At 52.4% G+C, this 22,244-nt stretch overlaps 1 protein-coding gene across 2 annotated transcripts in view; it reads right to left on the minus strand.

The window, feature by feature from the left end:
- The window catches only part of Syt2 (synaptotagmin 2), a 93,473-nt gene that overhangs the window by 10,882 nt on the left and 60,347 nt on the right, over positions 1–22,244 (minus strand). Inside the window, exon 1 of one of the 2 annotated variants that reach the window (XM_036202198.1) lies at positions 18,902–19,331. The exons of the other annotated variant lie outside the window; for it this stretch is intronic. The gene's annotated coding sequence lies outside the window, so the exon portion shown is untranslated. Of the gene's footprint in view, positions 1–18,901; positions 19,332–22,244 lie in introns of those variants that run through there. 2 annotated transcript variants of the gene reach the window in all.

Below are 22,244 nucleotides of genomic sequence, written 5' to 3' on the forward strand. Positions count from 1 at the left end.
CCCAGAGAAGCATGAAATGGCGCCATTAGGCAGGGGGAGCAGAGGCTGCTCCTGAGGAGGCTGGTGCAGGTGCCCTGCCAACAGGGTAAAGGCCTGCAGAGGAAGACCAAGGAAGCAGATGTCTAGGTAAACAGGTTGGGAATGGGTCTTGTAGGCATGATGCCCATTGTGGGGACTGGCTGGCATGCACATGACCCTAAGCACCTGGCCAGCAGGCTGCAATATTGCCTGGTAATTTGCATTGCAACTTTACCTAATGTCCTCTGTCACAGGGGGCTAGGGGACTATACCTAGACATTAAGTTTCTATATAATTTGAAAGACCTGCCAGAGAGGCAAAGGCCAATAGGCTTGTGCCCTGGAGTCCCACCCTATCCACCATCATGGGGGCTCACAGAGCCCCCTTTCCGCATGTGACTCTAGAATGGCAAAGGGTCTGATGCCCCCCTTCCCCCAATTAGAAGCACCTGTGTATCCTCACACACACCCACAACTGCCACCTCTACCAATTAACTACGATTTGGGGACGATGGACTTCTGCGGATTATCCACTCAGCCCTGGCCTTGATTAAGGAAGATAGGGAGAGGGACTAGATTCAGCTTGTTTAATCTTTCCCAGCACTGTGTCGGCAGAAACCAAAGTAACGACTGGAAATGGGCTAGCCAAAAAGATGACAGTTGCTGACACCAGACTGAAACGATCGATATTCAAGGATAAATTCACAACTTTATGTTTGCGCCAAAGCTCCATTCCAAGACTCGGTGCCAGGAGGCAGAGAATCGAGTTTTAATGAGTTAATTTTCTAGCTCACACTGAAAATAAATCACCCATTTCTTGTGAGTGGGTCGTGCACGGCTGCCTGTGGTCCCTCCCTGGTCAGCTCACCTGTACTTCCGCCTTAGTGCAGGGTCGCCACACACAGGAACCTAGGAGCTGCCTACCCTAGGGTCCTAAGAATGGGGGAAAAATAAATAAAAATAAAAACAAACAAACAAACAAAACCCCAGAGTTTGATTTCAGTTTCTCCTGCTGCTGCAAAAATCACTTTCCTCCTTTTACATCCAGGCTGAGATCAGTAAATCTCAGGCCACCTGAGAGATGGCCCGAAGCCAAGGCTGCAGGCTGAGGCTCAGAATCTCAAGGCTGGGACTAAGCCCTTCTGCGTGTTCAATCACAGTGTGTGACCTTGGGCAAGGCTATCAGCCTTCCTGGGCCTTAGGCCTTACACAGCCCTGAGAGGAGGTTAGCCACCCTGCTCTGCTACCTAAGGGCAGCTGTGGTAGCCAAGGCTCAGTGCTCTCAACCAGGCAGGATGCTTTTAAATCTCTCTCTCTCACACACACACACAGGGTCTGAGCACCCAGGAGCCTCTCAGACCTTGCATGACAAAGCTTGCCTTCAAGAGACACCCAAACCGAAGCCAAAACATCCAGCCACCAGTGTATCACAGGGCTGACAGTGCCTCCATGGGCACCTCTGGACTCCCTACCCCTTGCCCACCCCTCCACACCCCACCAAGTCCTGCCAGTTCCTTCTGTAGCCCTGACTAACCATCAGGGTTCAAGGCTGGGTGCTCCACCAGGCAGGTCCTTCTGCAAGCCCCCTACCCCCACCCCTCCAGCCAGGATCTCTGCTTGACCAGACAGAATGGCCAAGGCACCACTCTGAGGACAGGAATGAGGCTTCCTTGACCTTGTCAGCCAGGGACTAAAGTTGCTGAACACTTAGTCAACCAGGTCACCTGCACCCCAGTTGCCTCCAGTCCCAGGAGCTGCCTCAGGGCTCCAGAGAAGCCCCCAATCCCTCACTGCAATCAGCTCTCCTAGGAGGAAAGGTCCTCTGCTGTCTGGGCATCGTGACACTTGAAAGGACAGAAGGGTGGGACCCCTACATAGGAGCTAAGGGGGCACAGGCGGAAGCTTGGGGCCAGCTAGTAAGTTAGTGGGTGCATGGACACTGGTTATGGGGCCTGGGGGAGCCTTGGTGTGTGCATGTTATAAGAGGAGAGAGAAGAGCAGGACAGTGGCACTCTGCCCTGGTCATGATCTAAGGAAGCATGGTGGGGGACAAGATTGCCCAAAGACAGACAGTGGATACACACACACACACACACACACACACACACACACACACACACGCACATGAAGCACACTGCGCCTTCCAGCTGCCCTGCTCTCCTTCACACCAGACACATATCTTCATTGGAAAAATGGATGTTCCTCTCTAACCAGGCGGCACAGGCGCCAGGCAAGCATTCTGCTGAGCACCTCTGGTCTTAAAGCTTTGGGAGCATAGAGGGGGCTTTCGGGGGCTGGAGAGACGGCTCAGAGGTTAAGAGCACTGGCTCTTCTTCCAGAGGTCCTGAGTTCAATTCCCAGCAACCACATGGTGGCTCACAACCATCCATAATGAGATCTGGCGCCCTCTTCTGGCCTATAGGGCAGGAGTGTGTGCTGTATATTGAGTGTGTATTGGGGCATGGGAAGATGGAAGGAACTGTGACGTGTGGTGTGTGTAGTGAGTAGGGTTGTGACTAGCAGGGGTGTGAGGTATATGGTGGGTGGTATATATGGGACATAAGTGTGTGTGTGTGTGTGTGTGTGTGTGTGTGTGTGTGTGTGTGTTACAGGTTATAGATGTATGAAGTATAGTGTACAGTGGAAAGCCAAGTGCATACAGTAAGGGGTTAGGGTGTATGTGTGTTAAGTAGAGGTGTGAGTGATAAGATGTATGGGGTAGGGGTGATAGGTGCTGGTGTGTGGTGGTATGCATATGGTGTGATGTGTTTCATCAGGTTATGTGCTGTGTGGTAGGCGGAAGTGTGTATGGTATAGTATATGGAGGTGTTCTGGAGGCTATATGGTGTATGTGGTAGGTAGGGGTTGGGGGTGTGTGTGTGAATGGCACATGAGCCAGGGAAACTCATAAAGGTGTGTGGTGTGATGGGAGTGTTGTGTATAGTGGCTGTAAGGAGAGAATGTGGTGGGTATGGCTACTGGGGGAGGGGGTAGCCAATGTGTGAACTCAGGGGAGGGGGTAGCCAATGTGTGAGTAGAGAGGATAGCCTCAAGGTCAGGGACTGTGGCTGGGTGACACCACCGTAGCTAAGCCTCCTTTCTTGCTTCCTGCCTGAGCTGATTGGTTGAGCCAATGGTGGCCCCTGCTGTCTGTCCAGGAGCCAGACTCCAGGCCTGGGCAAGGCCCCTGCTCAGAGAAGAAAAAAATGGAAGCCGGAGGGAGGCTACAGAAGGTGGCTATGCTAGCCAAATAATGGAGGCTGATTATGTCACCAGGGTGCCTTCAACCTCAGCTACAAGAGGAGCTGGCTCCATCTTTCAGGCCCATGGAGGGCACACATGTTATAAAAAAAAAAAAAAAAAAAAAGCTCTGTGTGCCCACACACATGTGGACACCATGTGTTTGAGCATAAATATGGGTGTGAACATGTGTTCACAGGCACCATGGGTGCAAACCAGTGCGCACTGCAGCCATATGTGAGATGTGAAAAGCCCTAGAGAAGGGACAGCTGGGTTTCAGAGTCACCACTTACCCAGGAAGCTGTGGTCACAGCAAAAGGCTGTCCACTTGGGTAATGAGGAGATCATCTTACTGCTCCTGGAAAGGGCTCTGAATCTTCCAAGATGGCCCAGAGACCTGACCTGAATGTGGGACACTTCCATCCCCAGACACAAATACCATGTGGGCTGTAGAGCAGCCAAGGCTGCTTTCCTATCCATGGGACAGGCAGAGCTGAGCACTGACCACAGGCCCAGTCTCTGTCCAAGAAAGCCAAGGCTACTCCGCAGGTGGGTGGGTGAGTGGGTGGGCTACTCCGCAACTGGGTGGATAGATGAATGAATGTCTGGGAGCCCAATTCTTCTTCCCCAGCTGTGTACGTTCCTTTCTCGAGGAAAGACTGCCCACTTCTGCCTAGCTTCAGTCACCTGTGCAGGCCGCCGGGCTTCCCACAGCCCACAAAGGCTGTTGAGGAGGACATTGCTTGTTTCTTCCTATGCTTTCCCACTGCTATCCCAACCCTGCCCAGGGAAACAACCTGCTACCACAGATAACCGAGAGTAGGATCTCATCAGGAAGGGCTTCTCCTGGACACCTCTGCTTCAGGCTGCAGGCCAGAAAGGCCCATCAGTGGTAGGGTACAGTATCCTGGCCAGCGCCCCCTCCAAGTCTGGCAAAGAAACCAATGAAATGACTGTGCTCACTAATGTCCACCTGGCTCCAGCCATGAGACTGACCCTTCCAAGTGCAACTGAGTCATGTCTGTTTTTTATTCTGATACTCACCTTCTCTCACCACAAACCCTATGTCAGGCCCTATGCTGAGAGCTAACCATACAAGCTGAAGAAATCCTAACCCCGTCCCCAGGCAGCTCACCAAGGAGATGCCAAACTCAGGCCTTCATGGAATGGTGGAGCTGATGGGATGCCAGTCTCTTGACAGCGGACAGCCAAGACCCCACTGTGAACCCGATGACCTGGCACAGCCAGCTAAGGGTTTTGCTTTCCATCAGCCACCCTAAGCCTCTGAGGCCCTCTGGGAAGGCTGGCATCATAGGGGAGGCATGGAAGTGTGCCAGCCCTGAGGTGCAGACTAAGGGGACATCAGCAGCATTCCAAACTTCAATGCTGCACCTTGCCACCTCAGGAGCTACGATGACTCCCACCTTACAGAGGAGAGTGCCTATAACATCTCACCTTTCCCAAATGATAAAGAGAGCTGCACCTCAAATAATGGACCAGGCTGGGGGGTGAGAAGTCCCAAGAAGTCTGGATAGCTCAGTCTATCCTGGTGAGTGATGGGGGTTCTGCCATCCAGGAAAGGGTCAGCCCTGGGAGGGACTATCCGGCCCCTTTGTTCCAAGAGTGTACTCTCTTCCCAGACACTGGCCAGGAGCAAGGACCAAGACGTGCCGGCCACTCTGCAGACAGAGACACCCATTACCGCCAGCACCCCTGACAGCTCACAGTATCCGGGAACGAAAGTGGGTCATGCCAAGTCCTGGGGGCATAATTAGAGTCCTGGAAGCCAACTTTCTCCTGCATGACCTGGGGCTGGAACAGATATGGAAACAGGGCTGGGAGGGATGAAGCACAGCCTCAGAACATCAACAGAGGCAGAGGGAGCAGTCGGGGCAGGATGTACACTGCAAAGCCCCACCTTGGAATCCTGTGGGATCCAAACTGACAGAAAGGAGCCAAGTCAGGAGCAGATACCACCAGAAGGGGCCAGCCAGCACCTGGCTTGGGAGGCCACGGTGAGGCCCAGTTCAGCTACTTTCAGACATGCAAGCTCGGGCAGTTGTTAGAACCCCTCTGGGGCCTTGTCTTTCTACCTGCAGCGTGGCATCGGAACAGAACCTGCCTGCAGGCGTCAGCGGGCTTAGAAACGACACAGGAAGCAGGATGCCATGCCCAGATCAGGTTCTAGGACCTTGGGGAACAGGCCTCCAAGGAATGATTGCCACTGACCCAGCAGAGGAGTTGAGGTGGACTGTCTGCTCCCACCTACCATCTCCTACGGTGGGCTCAGCGCCCTGTTATACCTTCTAAAACAGTGGTTCTCAACCTTTCTAACGCAGTTCCTCATGTTGTGGTGACCCCCAACCACAAAATTATTTCACTGCTACTTCATAACTGTAATTTTGCTACTGTTATGAACCATAATGTAAACATCTGCGTTTTCCAATGGTCTTAGGTGACCCCTGTGAAAGGGCCATTTGACAGCCCTAAGGGGTCACAGATTGAGAAGCACTGGTCTAGACAAATTCAGACTTTTGCACAAGCTGCCAAGCTTTCATTAAGAAACCTTCCTTCTAGCTGGGCGGTGGTGGCGCACGCCTGTAATCCCAGCACTCAGGAGGCAGAGCTAGGCAGATCTCTGTGAGTTTGAGGCCAGCCTGGTCTACAGAGAGAAATCCAGGACAGGCACCAAAACTACACAGAGAAACTCTGTCTTGAAAAACACAAACGAACAAGCAAAACAAAAACAAAACACCTTCCTTCTCCCATCATGCTCTCAGCTGGCCCAGCCCATCCCTTAGGAGGTACGGCTTGTGGTAACACCTCTATGCCCTCTGCCCTCTGTGGCCCTGACCCTGGCTTGTCCCTTGCTTGCCTAAGCCTAGCTGCAGTCCATCCTCCCAGACACCCCGTGTATCTCAACATCGGTGACCTCATCCACCATGCCCACCACACCTCCATTTGATGGTTCAAGTTGTAAGTTGTGTGCAGGTTCCTACTGCATCTAAGTTAAAATGCAATTTTTAAAAAGAGGAAGAAAAACAAACAGGATGTGCAATGCAAAGCCACGTAGCCAATGTCACACAGCATCGTGGCTCCCCTCAGGGGTCACTCTCCTACACTCTAGCCTGCCCAGGTGCTCCAGGACACCCCAGATAGGGGACTATGGGCACTACCCAGGTATAAGGAACGGGTGCAGAAGCTAGAGCCCAATCTGGGGGTTTCCTAGGTTAGCAGCTCTGAGCCAAGGTTTTCAAGGAGACGAGTGGGCTCGGAAGTGGTGGCCAGGTGTAGGCAGCAGGCAGCCTGGCCGAATACCAGGTGACATCAGTATCTTCTGAGTGGGACCCGAGAGGATACTGGACACAGCTGTCACCCAGGGTAGTGATGATGGCTGACTGAGGGAGGTGGCGATGTCACAGAGTACTACCCCGGCTCCAGGTACCTCACCTCCTGAGAGCTACTCCACAGAGCCTGGCCTGGAGGCAGGTGACCCCTCTAAGGTCCTCTCACTGGGGGAGGGGGTGAACACAGTCCCTCTCTGACTAATGCCCCACACTCCAGCCTCCCTGAGAGAGGCAAGGATGTCATGAGGGCACCCACAGAAAGTGGGCAGAGACCTAGTACTGTCACATGCCTATTGAGGACATTGACCTATGGAGCACACCCCAGGGTGCACACATCCACCCACACCTCCTGGAGAGGTCCTGCAGCACACTTTACAGCCCCCAAGCCAGAGGGCATCACAAGCCAAGGCCACAGAATGAGAATGGAGTCTGGCTCCCAAGCCAGTGCTCTCCCAAAGCCCCCAAGCATGGAGCAGTTTCAGTGTTCTGGAGCCCCAGGGGGCTGCAGTCACATGGCCCCTGGCTGAAACTGTCCCTGATGTCACTCTGGCTCCTCTCAGACCCCTAGTCCCTGGAAAACCAGAACTCTCCTGCCTCTATAGAGGCCACTGGTGTAACTCAACGTTTCTAACTTTTCTGTCTCAGACCTGAGGACCTCCTCATGGGAAGCAGAAAGACAGCTTCATCTAACATCATTTCAGCTCTTCCCAAGGGGCCCACTGCCCAAGTTGAGCAAAAGTGCCCACTGCATTGGTCCATGGCTCTGAGTAAGTCTGGTCCTGACCATGACACCATGCTCCTTGTAAAGGATGGCGGGCATTTCATCTGACCCCCACCCCCTCTCCTCTAATGCAGCGAGGGCTGATGGTGGATGAACTCCTTGTGGGGGGGGGTCTCCCCTTCTTTCTGGTGTGGGACCATTGATTTATAATCAACATTAAGAATTTTTGCTTAGTCAGCACTGTCCAGTGATGGCATTGGGGGGGGATCTCCAGAGGCATAAGCACCCTGTCATTAAAGACATGCCAGACAGGAGACATAGGACTGGCCTGGATGACATCACGGTTCCCTTTCAATCTCTCCTGTCCCAGGTCTTGCTGCAAACTAGCCTCACCCACCCAGATCCTTAGGTCCCCAGTTGTCCTCAAAAAGAAGTAGCTGCCAGTATGTGGGAGGCTCCACTGCCTCCTTACAGGATGGGCTGACATGGGGGAGGAAGGAAAAAGCTGGGCAGACCAGAGCAGAAAGAGAAGAAGCCTTTCTCAAGGGTCTGAGATCGGCAGGCCTGCCCCACGTGAGCTGAGGGCCCACTCCAGGGCAGACTTCGGGAAGCCATTGCTGCATCCAGATGGGAACCTGACAGCTCTGGCCTCAGATAGGGCAGGGCTGGCAGGTGTGAAGGGCCCAGCCAATTTCTGAGGTTGCTAGAGAGCAAGGTGACTGCTGGAGATGCATAACGGTACGCAGCTCATTAAGCCCACAGAGCTTAAAAATAGTGAAATGCGCAGGCAGAGGGGGAAGGGAGCTGGGACGCAGCCGCAGCATAGCATGCCAGAGGCCAGAGTGGGGGGGTTGCTCCACAGTCATGCAGAAAGCCACTAGGTCACCACCAAGTCCTCTGGGTTTGCCCGCCATACAAGCTGCCAGGGTATCAATAGAGGCCTGCAGCCCCGAAGCCTAGTGTGGTGATGTAAAAACTGGGAGAGGCAGATGCAAGAGGATCATGAGCTCAGGGCCAGCCTGGGCTAAACAGTGAGATACTACCTCTAAAATTCAAGCCTGGCGTGAGGTGAACTCCTGTTATCTAAGTGCTTGGGAGGTGGAGGCAGGGAAATCAGGAGCCCAAAGCTAGCCTTGGCTACATAGAATTTGAGATCAACCTAGGCTACAGGAGACCCTGTTTCGAACAATCAATCAAACAAACAAACAAACAAATCAAACAGAACAATAAAAATGAGGGGGAGGGAGGGCTATGGCTTGGGGTACTCACATAGTCAAATGGGACCACTGTTTTGTTCAAGGTTAAAAAGAGAAGAGCCCGCCGGGTGGCGGCGGCGCACGCCTGTAATCCCAACACTCGGGAGGCAGAGGCAGGCGGATCTCTGTGAGTTCGAGGCCAGCCTGGTCTACAGAGTGAGTTCCAGGACAGCCAAATATACACAGAGAAACCCTGTCTTGAAAAACCAAAAAAACAAACAAACAAAAAAACCCAATAAAAGAGAGAGAGAAGATCTCTAGATGAATGCAGAGTGCGCCTGCCCAGAGATGGCACCCTTGGCTCTTCCTGTCATCCCCCTTAGGACCCCTCAACACCACCTCTCTCAGTCTGGTGCCTTCAATCAAATCTTATCTTCTTGCCTCCTTCCAGTGTGTCGACCTTGGAGAGGTTCCTTTCTCTGCCCTCAGCTTATTTCCTCCGCCATAAAAATAGAGGTGTTTCACACTCCGGCACACAAGGCTAACCACAGCACCCTGCGAGTCCCACTGAAACACAGGAGGTGAGCTGGCTGGCAGGTATGGAGCAGAGATCACTTGGAGGACATGCATGGCCCAGACAGTGCAGACTGCAATGCATGCTTTCACTAAAAACAGGATTGGGAGGGTGCCCTGGGGATCAGCAGCTGTAGCAACTACTGACTCAATACTGAGCCACAGCCCAGTCAAGCAACACATGCTGGACATCTGGTGACACTCAGCACCATCGCTCTGTGAACACACACCAGGGCCAGCCTCAGGAGGTGGCTGCAGCCACTACAGAGGGAACAGGACTCGGGGGTAGGGATAGGCAAAAGGGACCCCCAAGAGAATATTTGGCCACACAAGGCCCCTGCCTATAGCACGGGCTGTGATGGAAGGGAGCACATGGTAGGTCCCAAGCTTTTGCACGTGGCCCCACCTCTGTTATACTGCTGAAGAGGTGCCGCTGAACCATCCAGACCTGAATTGCTGGGAGCACGAAGCTTACACAGGGCACGAGAGCTGAAAGGAACTTCAGCATTGATTATTCCAGCTGTCACTGAACATCGGGGAAACCCAGGCCCACATCTGGAAACTCCCTTCCCTTCCAGGCCACTTTCAAGGATGCCAGGACTAGACTCCACAATGCTGTGCTCTCCAACATGCCTACCTCCTATTGGATGTGTGCTGAAGGCTTTATATTTTGGAGAGAACTGAACTGAGGGTCAAATAAATTCCCTTAAACCACACTGTAGTCAGAAAGAGAAACACAAAGCATCTGGTCACCATTCCAGGATTTAGCACGAGTTCTGGAGCACCTACTGTAGGCCCGGCAGGGGCTAGTAGTGCTCTCCCACTCTGCCCACAGAGGAGGGTCTAGCATCCAAGTCCTGGTTCTATTAACTGAAGGTCTTGCAAATGATGCCTCTGTTTCCACTCTTGGAAAAGTGAAGATAATTATAGTCCTTGTGTTGAACAAGGAGATAGTCTACATGAATACAGAACTCTAAATCAATCAATCGATCCATCAATCAATCAGGCCAACAGGATGCCTCAGCAGGGAAAGGTTCCCACTGCCAAGCCTAGTGACCTAAGTTTGATTCCCAGAACCCCCATGATGGAAGAAGTGACTCCTGTGAATTGCCTCTTGACCTCGACATGAGTACTGTGACATGCACCCCCACAAAGAAAGAAAGAAAGAAAGAAAGAAAGAAAGAAAGAAAGAAAGAAAGAAAGAAAGAAAGAAGATTGATTTTAAAAAGCAAACAATTGAACACAGCAATTCCAGTGCTAGGTACGTAGCCACGAGAAATGAAGCCACTCCCCTGACAGCCTTCTCCCGGCGCTCAGAGCATCACAGTGTCCCGGGCTGTGAAGCCCTAAGCCAAATGCCTGTTAGCTATGCACATGTGAGCATAATGCACGTCCACATCTAGATGCCATCCGCCAGAGAGAAGGGAAGCTCTGGTCCTGCCCAGTGTAGGGTAGACTGGCACACTGGTGTACACCGAGGAACTCGGCTTATGGAAAGATCCAGAAGGGACAAAGTTATAGAGACAGAAAGCCAGCTTATTAGCTGGATAGGGCTGGAACAATAGAAATTAAGAGGATTGCAACATATCTGGTGTGTGTGTGTGTGTGTGTGTGTGTGTGTGTGTGTGTGTGTGTGTGTGGAAATGTTGTGGAATTGATATGGTGATGGTAAAATCATCAAAGTGCACATTTTAAATGAATTATTTGTTTTGGCATGTGAAGAACATCTCAATTGAGCTGTGTTTTTAAAGGAGGTAGGTATTTAGAAACTCCTGTAAGTAGCGCCAATCCCATTTTAGAAGTGAGGCTCAGAAAGCTGGGCTGGGGCTGGGGCTGGGGGTGGATGGTTTGCCTGGCATGCATAGGACCTGGTTGGCTACTATCCTCAGCACCATGTAAAACTAGGCATGACAGAGCACATCTGCAATCTCAGCGCTCAGGAAGTGGAGACAGCTGGAGCACAAATTCAAGGTTATCCTTGGCTACCTAGTGAGTTCAAAGCCGGAGGAAGTACGTCAACCTGTTTGTTTGTTTGTTTTGAGTCAGAGTTTCTTTGTGTAGCCCTAGCTATTCTGGAACTCACTCTGTAGACCAGGCTGGCCTGGAACTCACAGAGATCTACCTGTCTCTGCCTCCTAAGTGCTGGGTTAAAGGTATGTGACATCACAACCCAGCAACCATTTTTTTTTTTTAAAGAAACAAAAACAGGCTCAAAGCCACATGCCTGAAGCTAGTGGGTTCAGAACCTGATTTTGGACTTTGAAAACGGTTACTATACTTATTTATTTGTGTGTGGGGGTGGGGGTGGTGGTACACAAACCACAGCATGTGTGGAGGTCAGAAGACAACTTGCTGGAATTGGTTCTCTCCTTCCATCGTGGGTTCCAGGGACTGAATTTCAGGTTGTCAGGTACAACAGCTGGTATCCTTACCCTCTCTGCTAAAACTTCAAGTCTAGGGCTCTTCTCTGAAGTTTCCCTATGGTCTCTATCAGCCCAGATTCATGGGAGACCACATCTGGCCTTGAATGTCCTAGGAAGAGTCAGTCGTGGTAGCTCATGTCTCTGATCCTGACACTGGGAAGCACTGGAGGATTTCAGCAAGTCTGAAGCCAGCCTGGGTTCCACAGTGAGTTCAGTACCAGTCTAGGGCACATGGTGAACTTGAGACCAACCTGGGCTATATGGAGAGACACTGAATATATACATATACATGTGTGTGTGTGTGTGTGTGTGTGTGTGTGTGTGTGTGTGTGTGTGTGTGTGTTTGTGTGTGTGTGTTTAGTGAGGGAACCTTTATTACCCTACCAAGGATGCCACAGGGGAAGTTCTGCCTATTATCTAGTCTAAACACATCCAATTTACACAAGGCTGATATATAGGGAGATTCAAGGTCAGGATTAAGGTCATAAGAGACAGGCACCAGAGGCGAACCCCACAATACTAGCCAACGTTGAAAGCTCCTATACTAAAGCTTGACTTGGGGGGGCGGTAGATGGTTTCATCTGACACCAGGCCATAAGTTCACGGTTGACTTCAGAAGTGACCTTGGCCAGGCAACCTCATATTTTGGGCTCTTGATAGGATGATATTTGAGGAGACACTTGGGGAATGATCCCTAGGCAGGCCTCTCTAAGACCCCAAGTAGCTCTGAAATAATGCACTCCCCTCTTCCAGCCTACCACTCACCCCACATGACCAGGTAAAGAATTAAGGGGCAGTGGGCATCTCCCAGTTCCTGGCTTTGGGTGTGTAGCCTAGTCACCTTACAGTCTTTGGCAGATGTTGGGGATCAATGAGAGGCCTGTAGCCTAATCGTTAATCTAGATAACCTTCAGCAAACCCTGTTGGCTAATTGTCCCACCTCAGGAAGGGGAAGCAAAGGGACAGGGCACTCTCCAAACAGCAAAGGTGCTGGATGTGATGTGGAACCAAGATCCCGATTCTGAACCACAGACTCCATGCTATTGGCAGGAGTGGAAGGCTCCTGCCTCTGACATCCCAGGAAGGCTTCACCTCAGCCTGTCCAGGCTCTCAGCCAGGGCATTCAGGCTTGAAGGAAGACCCTCTTGCCCTGCCCTCTTCTTGGCCATCAAGACACGGCAGCATGTCCGTGCCCTGCCTTGGCACTCCGGAGCACAAAACCACCAGGCCTTTCCTCAGACAAATGAAGACCAGAAAATGAGCAACCAGATTCAGCCAAAGCCACCCAGAAGCCAAACAGTCTCACTGGGAGAAAAGCCCACTGGGTCTGGTGCTAGGGACTCAGCCAGGATGCCTGCATGTGACCAGAGAGGAGGCAGGAAGAGGCCATCCTGTGGGTGTGCCAGGCCTGCCAGCTCTGCCAGACCGTCATGCACCACAGGACACTGGGGGAGATGTGGGCAGACTGACCTCCTTCACTGCATTTTCAAGAGGGCACAACTGGGATCCAGGGGTTGGAGGTAAGTGGAGAGCTGCAGCATGTCTACAATCACTCATGGGCAGCCCGCCATGTTCCAGATCCTTCCTATGAAATTCACTCACATCCTGCCTCACCCACTCCCAGCTCTGGGCTTCTTTCTCTTCAACATGCTCCCTTCTGTTTTATGAAACACCTTATTTCGATCATGGATGCATTTTACAGCCTAATCTTCACATCTCTACCAACTTCCAGGATCTAGGTAAATATTAGTACATTAAATCCCCATGTCAACCCTACTTTATTTTCAACTACTTTATTTCCACTTTTACATATAAGGAAACTGGGATGTTGAAATAATTTAGTCAAAGCCTCCCAGACAAAACACTGGAGGAACTGGACTTTGCACACAGGCCATCCACCCAAGCACCTAGCCCTTGGACCAGACGGCCATTGGGTCCAGTCACACCAAAGACGGCAAGAGATCCCGTGGGTTCCAGGAGTCAGGAAGGAAGCTTGCTCGTGCTAGGAGCCTCGTGCTGGAGGGAAGGCCAGGGGCCAGGCTACAGTCTGTCCCTGGCAGGTGGCTACCCTCGAGTCCGAGCTGAAGGCACGCTCGGAGATGGCAGCCTCATCAACCACACTGCAAGTAGCCACGTTAAGTCACTCCTATTGATGGCTCCTTGATCTTTCCTGCTGGGGCTGGTGGCTGAGACCAGTGTTATTCTTGGGTCAGGTGACAGTGTTGACTGATTCTAAGAAAGTGAGCAAGCTCAGTAGATCACCTCCCTTGGGGGCCCATCGGGCAGAGTCCACTAACCACTGGTGATTCCCACAGTTGAGCCCCCCTTATACTTCACACAGCCCATCCTGCTGGAGTATAGCCCTGTTAGCACATAAAACACACATCTGCTTCCAAACACTCCCTTTGTTAAATTGCCATGACAAGATCCCCCAAGTCACACAAATCAAAAGAAGCCCTTCAAACAGTTGGCAGCTGCCATGAGTCCAAGAACGTCATTTCAGCAGAGGGAGGCGGCATGACCCTGTCCTCCTCCAGACCCTCTGCATTTCAGGACAGAGAAAATGGAGCAGGATTCAGAGAGGAAACAATGCAGAGGTGGTAGGACAAAGGCATTCTCCACCTCTCCTGACCTACCAAGGACTCAGCACATCTGTCCCCGGGCTTGGAGGCCCAGATAAGGAAGCCTGCCTTTCTGTTCCTTTGCAGTATCTTCTGTAGGCAGCTCAATGGGCCATCTGCTGCCAGATCTTTCTATAAAAGCCTCAAATCCCACCTCTCTAGGGGGTGGGAGATGGGGAGGCATCAGCTTATAATAAAGGGAATGTATTAGGGGAGAGGGTTGCCAGGAGGACATATGGCCATGTGGGCCAGACCAGACCAGCTCAGGATGCACTCAGACACATAAAGCATTATTCACTCTGGGGAGCATAAAGGAAGCAAGCACTCCGGTCCCCAACTCTACCCTCCCTGCCCCCCCACCAAGTCCTGCTGTCCTTTGCCGCTGGGCAAATATTGACTTTCTTTCACTTGCTGGCCAGTGGAACCGAGAGCAAAGCACTGGCTGCTGTCTCCTTCCTCTGGGAGGCAGAGCAGGCTGTCAGCCTGGCAGCCTGCAGCAGCAGCCATCCCAGATGGGTCAAGAAAGCAGAGCCGGTCTTCAGAATCAGACGTCTGTCCTTTGGCCTTTGTCTGGTCTCCATTGCCAAGCCCACATGGTTTCTTCTCATGGTCTGGCTGCCCTGCTGCTGCTGTGTGGCATGTCTGGGTTGAAAGGAGAGGAGTGGGGAGGCTGGTGTGGTGCCTGTGGGACTCTGGCCTGACACTGGGGAACTTGGTGCTAGCTCTCTATTCTTCCAAGAACTCAACGTTCTCACCAGCAATGAGGAGGTTCCTTCTCAGGACCCATGTCCTTCCTGCCATCACAGCACGGTACCTCGGGCTCCGATGCTAGAAGAAATGGAAAATAACTGTCTTCTGCTTAACGAGGAAGACAGAGAGACGGAGGGCCCCAAAGTGCTGACTCAGCTCTACCACTGTTTCTAACACTCTGTGTGATACTGGGCAAGGTGCTCTCCCTCTGGGTCTCAGTCCCCTAAAATCAGAACTAAAGGAATGAATGGAGATGGCCCCAAGGCCATCCGGATGCCTAATTCTGAAGTCCCCTTACCCAATAATCCCTAGTAGGCAGCAATGCCCTGGCTCCATCTGCATTTCCTCCAAGACCTCATTCCTCAGCCTTTCCTCACGGGAACCTTGAATGGGAGAGTGCTGCACCTCTGCCTCACTGACATTCATTCAGCCAGCCAGCCATGGCTCAACCTCTCCACCATGTGCCCAGGACACGCACACTCCAGGATGCAGAGCAGGTGGAGGACACAGAAAACACAGCACTCTCTCGGATGCCTGTGCATGGTGGCAGCTGCAAGGATGACCTCCGATCTCTCTCTCTCTCTGTATGACAGAGAACCCCTAGGCAGCACCTATGATCACAGTGGGAACACATCAGAATCCCACAGTTTTACATAAATTATCCCCATGTGATCTTAAGAACCCTAAAAGGCGGCTGGGCGGTGGTGGCGCACGCCTGTAATCCCAGCACTCAGGAGGCAGAAGCAGGCAGATCTCTGAGTTCGAGGCCAGCCTGGTCTACAGAGCTAGTCCATCCAGGACAGGCTCCAAAACTACAGAGAAACCCTGTCTAGAAAAACCAAAAAAAAAAAAAAAAAGAAGACGAAGAAGAAGAACCCTAAAAGGCAAGGTACATGATCCCCATTTCACAGATGAGACAAATGAGGCTCTGAGACATAAAAGAACTGGCCTAAATCCACACAGTTACTAAGGAACCTCTGATCTTAACCATTAGGACTCGCTGGGCATTGTCATGACCTCTCCTTAGGCTGAGTCACAAGATGGACACCAGGGACAATACCATTAGATACCTGAATGACCTCAACAAACCTCCCAACAGCCAACAGGGCCAGCACGGACTTTTCCAGCTGGCCTTCCACTTCACATAAGGAAGTTGGGGCCCAGAGAGGACGTTAATTACCTAAGCTCACACAGCAAGTCTGGGGTAAACCCTGCCCCTGCTTCCCTCTCCACATCACACCCCCACACATGGTCTGGTGTGGTCTTGGGCTTGGAAGTCCTCCTGAGGCTCATCTGGTCTCTGTGCTCTCACTGGCCACATCCTCCAGAAACATCAGTCTCGTCCTCTCTAGCCACCAGTTGGCTCATTCCTGGATGGCCCAGGGAGTGAGGTTAAAAAGCCATTTTGTCATAACCACAGAAGAGACCGGAAGGGGCATTGGCTGAGGCGGGCAGAACTGAGGTAAAGTGAGAAGAATCCAGCCAGTGTCTCCTCCCCATGAAGTTCCTACTGCACAGTGCCTGGTGGCCAGAGGAACAGGGACAGACACCCTGTGGAAGCTTTGGGCTCCTTGGGGTGACTATACTGCAAGTCCCCTAGCCCCCACCCTGCTCCCCATGGCCATGCTCCCAGCTGCCCTGCTGCCTGTGTGCTACGGGCTTTGACTGATACGCTGAATAATGGCCGAGGCTCTTCTGGCTCTTCTGGGATCCACACTGTATTAAGCACTTCACATGTTTCTTCTTTAATCTCCATAGGAACACTAGAATACCACTGCCTTTATCACTAGCTACGTTTTGACAATGAAATCGCTGAAACTCAAAGATAGAAAGGCACTCACTCACTCAAGGTCACTGGGTAGTAACCAGCAGGATGGGGCTCCAGAGGTCTTACTCCAGGGCTGTGCGGAACCTGGGGGAAAAGGTCCTACTCCTTCTTCTTCTTCTTCTTCTTCTTCTTCTTCTTCTTCTTCTTCTTCTTCTTCTTCTTCTTCTTCTTCTTCTTCTTCTTTTTCTGAGACAGGATTTCTCTGTGTAGCTTTGAGCCTTTCCTGGAACCCGCTTTGGAGACCGGGCTGGCCTTGAACTCACAGAGATTCGCCTGCCTCTGCCTCCCGAGTGCTGGGATTAAAAGCGTGTGCCACCACCGCCCAGCAAGGGTCCTTCTTAAAGCATGCTTCAAGGTATCTCTGGGGATAGGAAGCAGAGAGGAGGCGTGCACGGGGAGCTCCAGAGGCCACCTGCTCCCATTGAACACTCGTCTGGTACTCAGGCACCAGTCCTGACTTCCAGCCACAAGTCTTCAGAGATGGATGGGTACTGGGACATTCTCCAGCTTGACTTTCTTCATAAACAGGTGAGGAAGACAAGAAAGAGGCTGACACCCAATCATACAGATGGGAAGCAAGACTTGTCAACTCAACCGAACTGTTTTGTTTTCATCCAGGGGTCTTCCTACGGCACCTGAGACCCAGCGCCCGGCTGAAGTCCCCACAGGTTCTCCCCAAGAATGACCCCAGTGAGTTGGTGTGCAGGCAGTCCAGGCTGTGCAATGGGCCGCTACTGCTCACACTGGAGATCTTTCTAAGCCGGGAGGATTCTGGAAGTAGCCGGACAGCAGAGCAGACAACATGACCTTGAGAGGCCTCTGACACTCCTATCTACCCCAGGGACCCTCTCCCCAGGGAAGGCTATGGCCTGTGCAGAGGGTAAGCAGTTCTGCACTGACACTGGCCTGCCTTCCTCCCAGGCTGGCAACTCCATCCACTAGGAAGGTTAAAAAACTATATACCCAGAGGCTAGCCTTCAATACCCTGCTTCCTCCTTCCCTTCAGTTGGGACAGCAGGTGTCAGGCTCCGGGAGACCCCAGATCCTCAAATGCCCTAGGTCCCAAACCCCCATTTCCAGTTCGAGAGAGGGGTAAAAGTGTTAATCAAGGTCAACAAACGGGTCAGAAGGTAAGCCTTCTGACCCTCCCTGCTTCCCCCCCCCCCCCCCCCAGTTCTGGGTGCAGAGTTTCACACTGTCAACCCCCTTCCCCCACTTCCCGGAGGTGCACAGGGCTTTCTGCAGAGGCCAAGAATCAAAGGTAGTGAATTCCCAGACACAGAAGCTTGGCAGGCGGACTCAGGGGCTCATTCACCAGAACTCCTTCCTCCTCATTCTGCCCTACATCATCTCCATTCCTGTGTGGCGCGCCTGTTCCCTACATCCTACTGAGACTCCCATAGGTACACCATTTGTCCAAGGTCACACAGCAAATCCAGTAGAGCTCTACTGCCCACTCTCCCCTTCTCTCGAGCCGCTTCTAGGTCCATGGCTGCTTGCCAGGATCCTTGAGAACCCTGATTCCTTCAGTGCACAAAGCCAGGGCACTGGTTGGAGGATGAAAAAGTTCTGGGGAGAGAACCGGGCAGAAAACATGACTGCAGATTCTGGTGTGGACAGACCAGGCCGATAAGGAGTGCAAAGGACAGTGAGTCCTGCGTTCTGCAGAGTGCCAGCACCCCCACTGCGCTCCACTCTGCGCCAGGGGGCTCCAAAGCTCCGCGCACGCACGCACGTGGATCCTCCAACTCATCCTCATTGCGGCGGGGGCAAGCAGGGTCCCCCACGCCCTGCACATGCTTCTCACTGCACACCCACTCCATCCGCCCTCCAGGGCACTTCTTCCTATGGTTTCTAAGCTGTAAGTGCCCTGGCTTTCTAGCTAGCTCCCTGTCCCAGCACAGAGGCGCTATCCTAGGCTCCGCACTAGAACAGGTCGAGGTGGAGAGGTTCCTAAGATATTCAGGACATCTCCCCCGGGGACAAACAAGTGGATTTCCGGAGCCGGATCTCACCAGGGGCTGGTCCTGCACTTAGTTTATACCTCAGCCAAGTACCAAACCCAGAAAGTCCGGGGTCCAGCACCAGGCCCTGGGAAGCTGCTGGTGTCCTGGGTGTGGCCTCGCTTGGGACTGCGGGGCATGGGGATGGCCTCGCAGGGTGCCCTGCTTGGGCTCCCTCTTACCCGGGGACGTTCCGGGAGCCGATCGGTGTGGGCTGGTGGAGAAGGCAGCGGGAGCCTGCCGCCCCGAAGTCCAGATCCCCTCTTCCCACTCCCGCGCCGGCCGGCGCTGCAGCTCTCCTCCCGCTCCCTCGCTCGCGCGCTCTGCAGTAGTAACAACCTGATCCGCTTCCCCCGCCCGCCAATTGAGATGCGCCTCACATCCGCCTGCACACGCGCGTGCTGCCCCTCAGAGGCGATCCCCGATCCCGATCCGGATCTCGGATCCCGGAGAGCAGGGACCTGCGCCGGCACCCCCACGCCCCCCTTCTTCAGCCAGGACAGCTCGCAGAGGGCGGCAGAGAAGGGGCGGCCCCGGGAAGGTGCAGCCTGGAATCACCGGGAAGAGGGGTTTAACCGCAGGCGGCCATTCAGAAGTTGCAGGCCGGGTGGCTCAGACCCTAGAACCGCATGGGGCTCCCCCGGCTCTGCGGAGAATCCCTGCCGCCCGCGCATTGCCCTCCTACGACACTCTCCACCCGCCCCGCCACTGCAAGCTTTTCCAAGCTTCTCAGTGCTCAAAGGGGGAGGGGAGCGAGAGGGAGGGGGGGGATCTCCATCAGTCGGAACCGCAGGGGAGAGGGGAGAGGAGTGACGTGCTTCTGGGATACTGTTGAAGGTTTTCCTGAGTCGAGGGAAGAAAAGAAAAGGGAAGAGGAACAAAAGGCATACCCGAAGGGAGGGAAGGAGGGGGTGTAGTCCAGGGGGCAATGCACCAGGTTTCTGGAGGGTGGAGTCGGGTCAGGGTGCGGGGCTTTCCATAGGTTACTGGGGGGGGGGGGGGAACGCGGAAGAAGAGAAGCTGTCCTCAGAAGGGTTGTATTGTATCCTGGAGCCCTCCCTGCTTGTCCCAAATCTTGCTCTTTTCTTCTTGGGCAAGGTAGGGAGGGCTTCCACAAACCCTGAGTGAGGACACTGAGGAGGGAGTGGCAGGGAGGCTTGGAACCAGGGTGCCCCCTCTTCCCCAGTGTCTTGGTCTCACCCTTGTGCCTCACACGCACTCCCCAACACCCCTGCTGCTAAGATCTCAGAAGCCCAGTCCCCAAGTGGCTTCCCCAGACCACCCCACCCTTGCTGGAGTCGGTCCAGCTTGCTCCACCCTCTGCGGCAGCACCTTTCTCGTCCCCTCCTGTTCAGTACACTCAGAAACACAAGTTCAGGACCTGCCGCAGGAAGTGGTCAGACATGGCCTGGGAGAACTGGCTAAGGCTTTCCAGGGTTTCCCAGGGGCATACCTGGGGGAGATGGGAAATTCCCAACCTACCATCAACCCCCTCTTCTTCATCTCCCTGTCCCCAGCTCCAAGACTGTGCCATCATGCCCAGCGACTGCAGTACTCCCGCAGCATGGCTGCTCTTTGTGGGGCTAGTTTTAGAATGGCCGCTGCTTGCTGAAGGACTCTAGGCTACAGAAAAGCTAACTTGGGGGATTCCAGGCAGCATGCCTCTCCATAAAGAAAGGGTGGCCTGGGGGTTGAGAGCTCAAGGTCAGAATACACAGTACTAGGGGTGGCTCTCAGGTTAGAATACGGGGTTTGCTTTAACTAGTGCTCACCAGCATCCTGCCTCGGGAGGACCCATGCCTGCATGGCGGGAGTGGATAAATGGTGATGCTCACTTAGGATGGATTAAAATAACACTGCTACATAAGTTGAAAGATGTAGTTAGAGTTTTTTTGTAGGCCCATAGTCAGGACAAATCTCTCTCACCCACCAGTCCCACAGTCGCTCAGACCCAACCAAGAAAGCACATAGAGACTTATATTGTTTACAAACTGTATGGCTGTGGCAGGCTTTTTGTTATCTACTTTTTTTTATCTTAAATTAACCCATTTTTGTTTATCTATATTTTGTCACATGGCTTGTGGCTTACCAGTGTCTTTACATGTTGTTTCTCATGGCGGCAGCTGGCGGTGTCTCCCGAGCCTTCTACTTCCCAGAATTCTCTTCTCTCTTGTCCCGCCTATATTTCTTGCCTGACTATTGGCCAATCAGAACTTTATTTACACAGAACGATATCCACAGTACTTTTCCTTTTTTTTTTTTTTTTTTTTAAGGAAGGTTTTAACTTTTACATAGTACAATTACATATAACAAAATAATTATCAAGCAAGAATTATAGTTACAATATTAAAGAAGATATCCTATCTATCTTATATTTGTGAGTCTAAGGTTTTATATCTAACTTATCTTGTATCATAACTGAGGAAATTATAACTATTTAGTCTTTAACCACATCAAAGACCTCAGAAGGATATAATATTACCTGAGAACCGGGAGAAGGATGCAAGCATTTTTCAGGAGTCTTGCAAGAGTAGACAGAGACAGCTGGCAGCCTGGACAGTCACCTAATGTTCCTTTGTAATGTTGGGGCATTTGTCTTTAGCCCACAGGGCTAGAGTCTCTTGGTCACTTTTTTTAGTGTCCTGTAGAATGTCTGGCAGTTTTCTCTGCGAAGCAGGAACCTGAAGGACCATTTTGTCAAGCAATGTTCAGTGGTCACCTTTCTATGGGTCCTGTATGTCCAGTTGATCAAGCAGTCCAGGCAAGAACAGTTTCTTGCCCAAATGGCTATTTTTGTCAAGGTGAAGATAAACTCCATATGAAGTATCTTTAATGCCCATCCTCCTCTCTGAAGTAAATTGGTGCTGCCAGGAGCAGACATGTCTCATTGTCCAGAAAGTCTAAATTTTAAAACGTTGGGCGCCATTTGTAGTTAGAGTTTTTCTGTAGGCCCATAGTCAGGACAAATCTCTCTCACCCACCAGTCCCACAGAAAGATGCCTTGAGCTTACTCACCGCTACTCTGCAATTGGGTCTAAAAGCAGGGGTGAAGTCCATCTGCAAGGTTATGCCCACACTTTCTAGAAATACCTGTTTGGTTTACAGACTGTGCCCCTGTGCCTGTCCCCTTCTAGGGCGGAGAGGTGGTGGGATTCTGTTGGTATGTGACAGGATCAGGTGCCATCTACGCAGGCAGGGAGCTGGGCAGGTCCTCTGAGGAAGGGATCTGCAGTTGGCTCCCTTCCCTGACAGGGGTTGTAAGAGCAAACCTTGATCTCTTAATCCACACAGGTGGCTTCAGGGCAAGGCAGTTCTTTGTGTCATGAAGGGACAGAAGTCCCCTAAAATGTGGGTAACTCCACCAAGGAGTCATGGTGGCCCAAGGCTGAGCCTTGTGATTCTAGATGCTGATCTTTCCCTAGAGTCTTCATTGGCTGAGTATGTCACTATGCCTCCCCCTCCTCCCCAAGGGCTCCTTCCAACCCCTTGTCCTCCTTCTTTGTCTTCTTGCAAGTTTCCTGCCCC

The sequence above is a fragment of the Onychomys torridus genome, chromosome 11 (genome assembly GCF_903995425.1).
Source record: "Onychomys torridus chromosome 11, mOncTor1.1, whole genome shotgun sequence".
In the NCBI taxonomy this organism is placed as follows: Eukaryota; Metazoa; Chordata; class Mammalia; order Rodentia; family Cricetidae; genus Onychomys; species Onychomys torridus.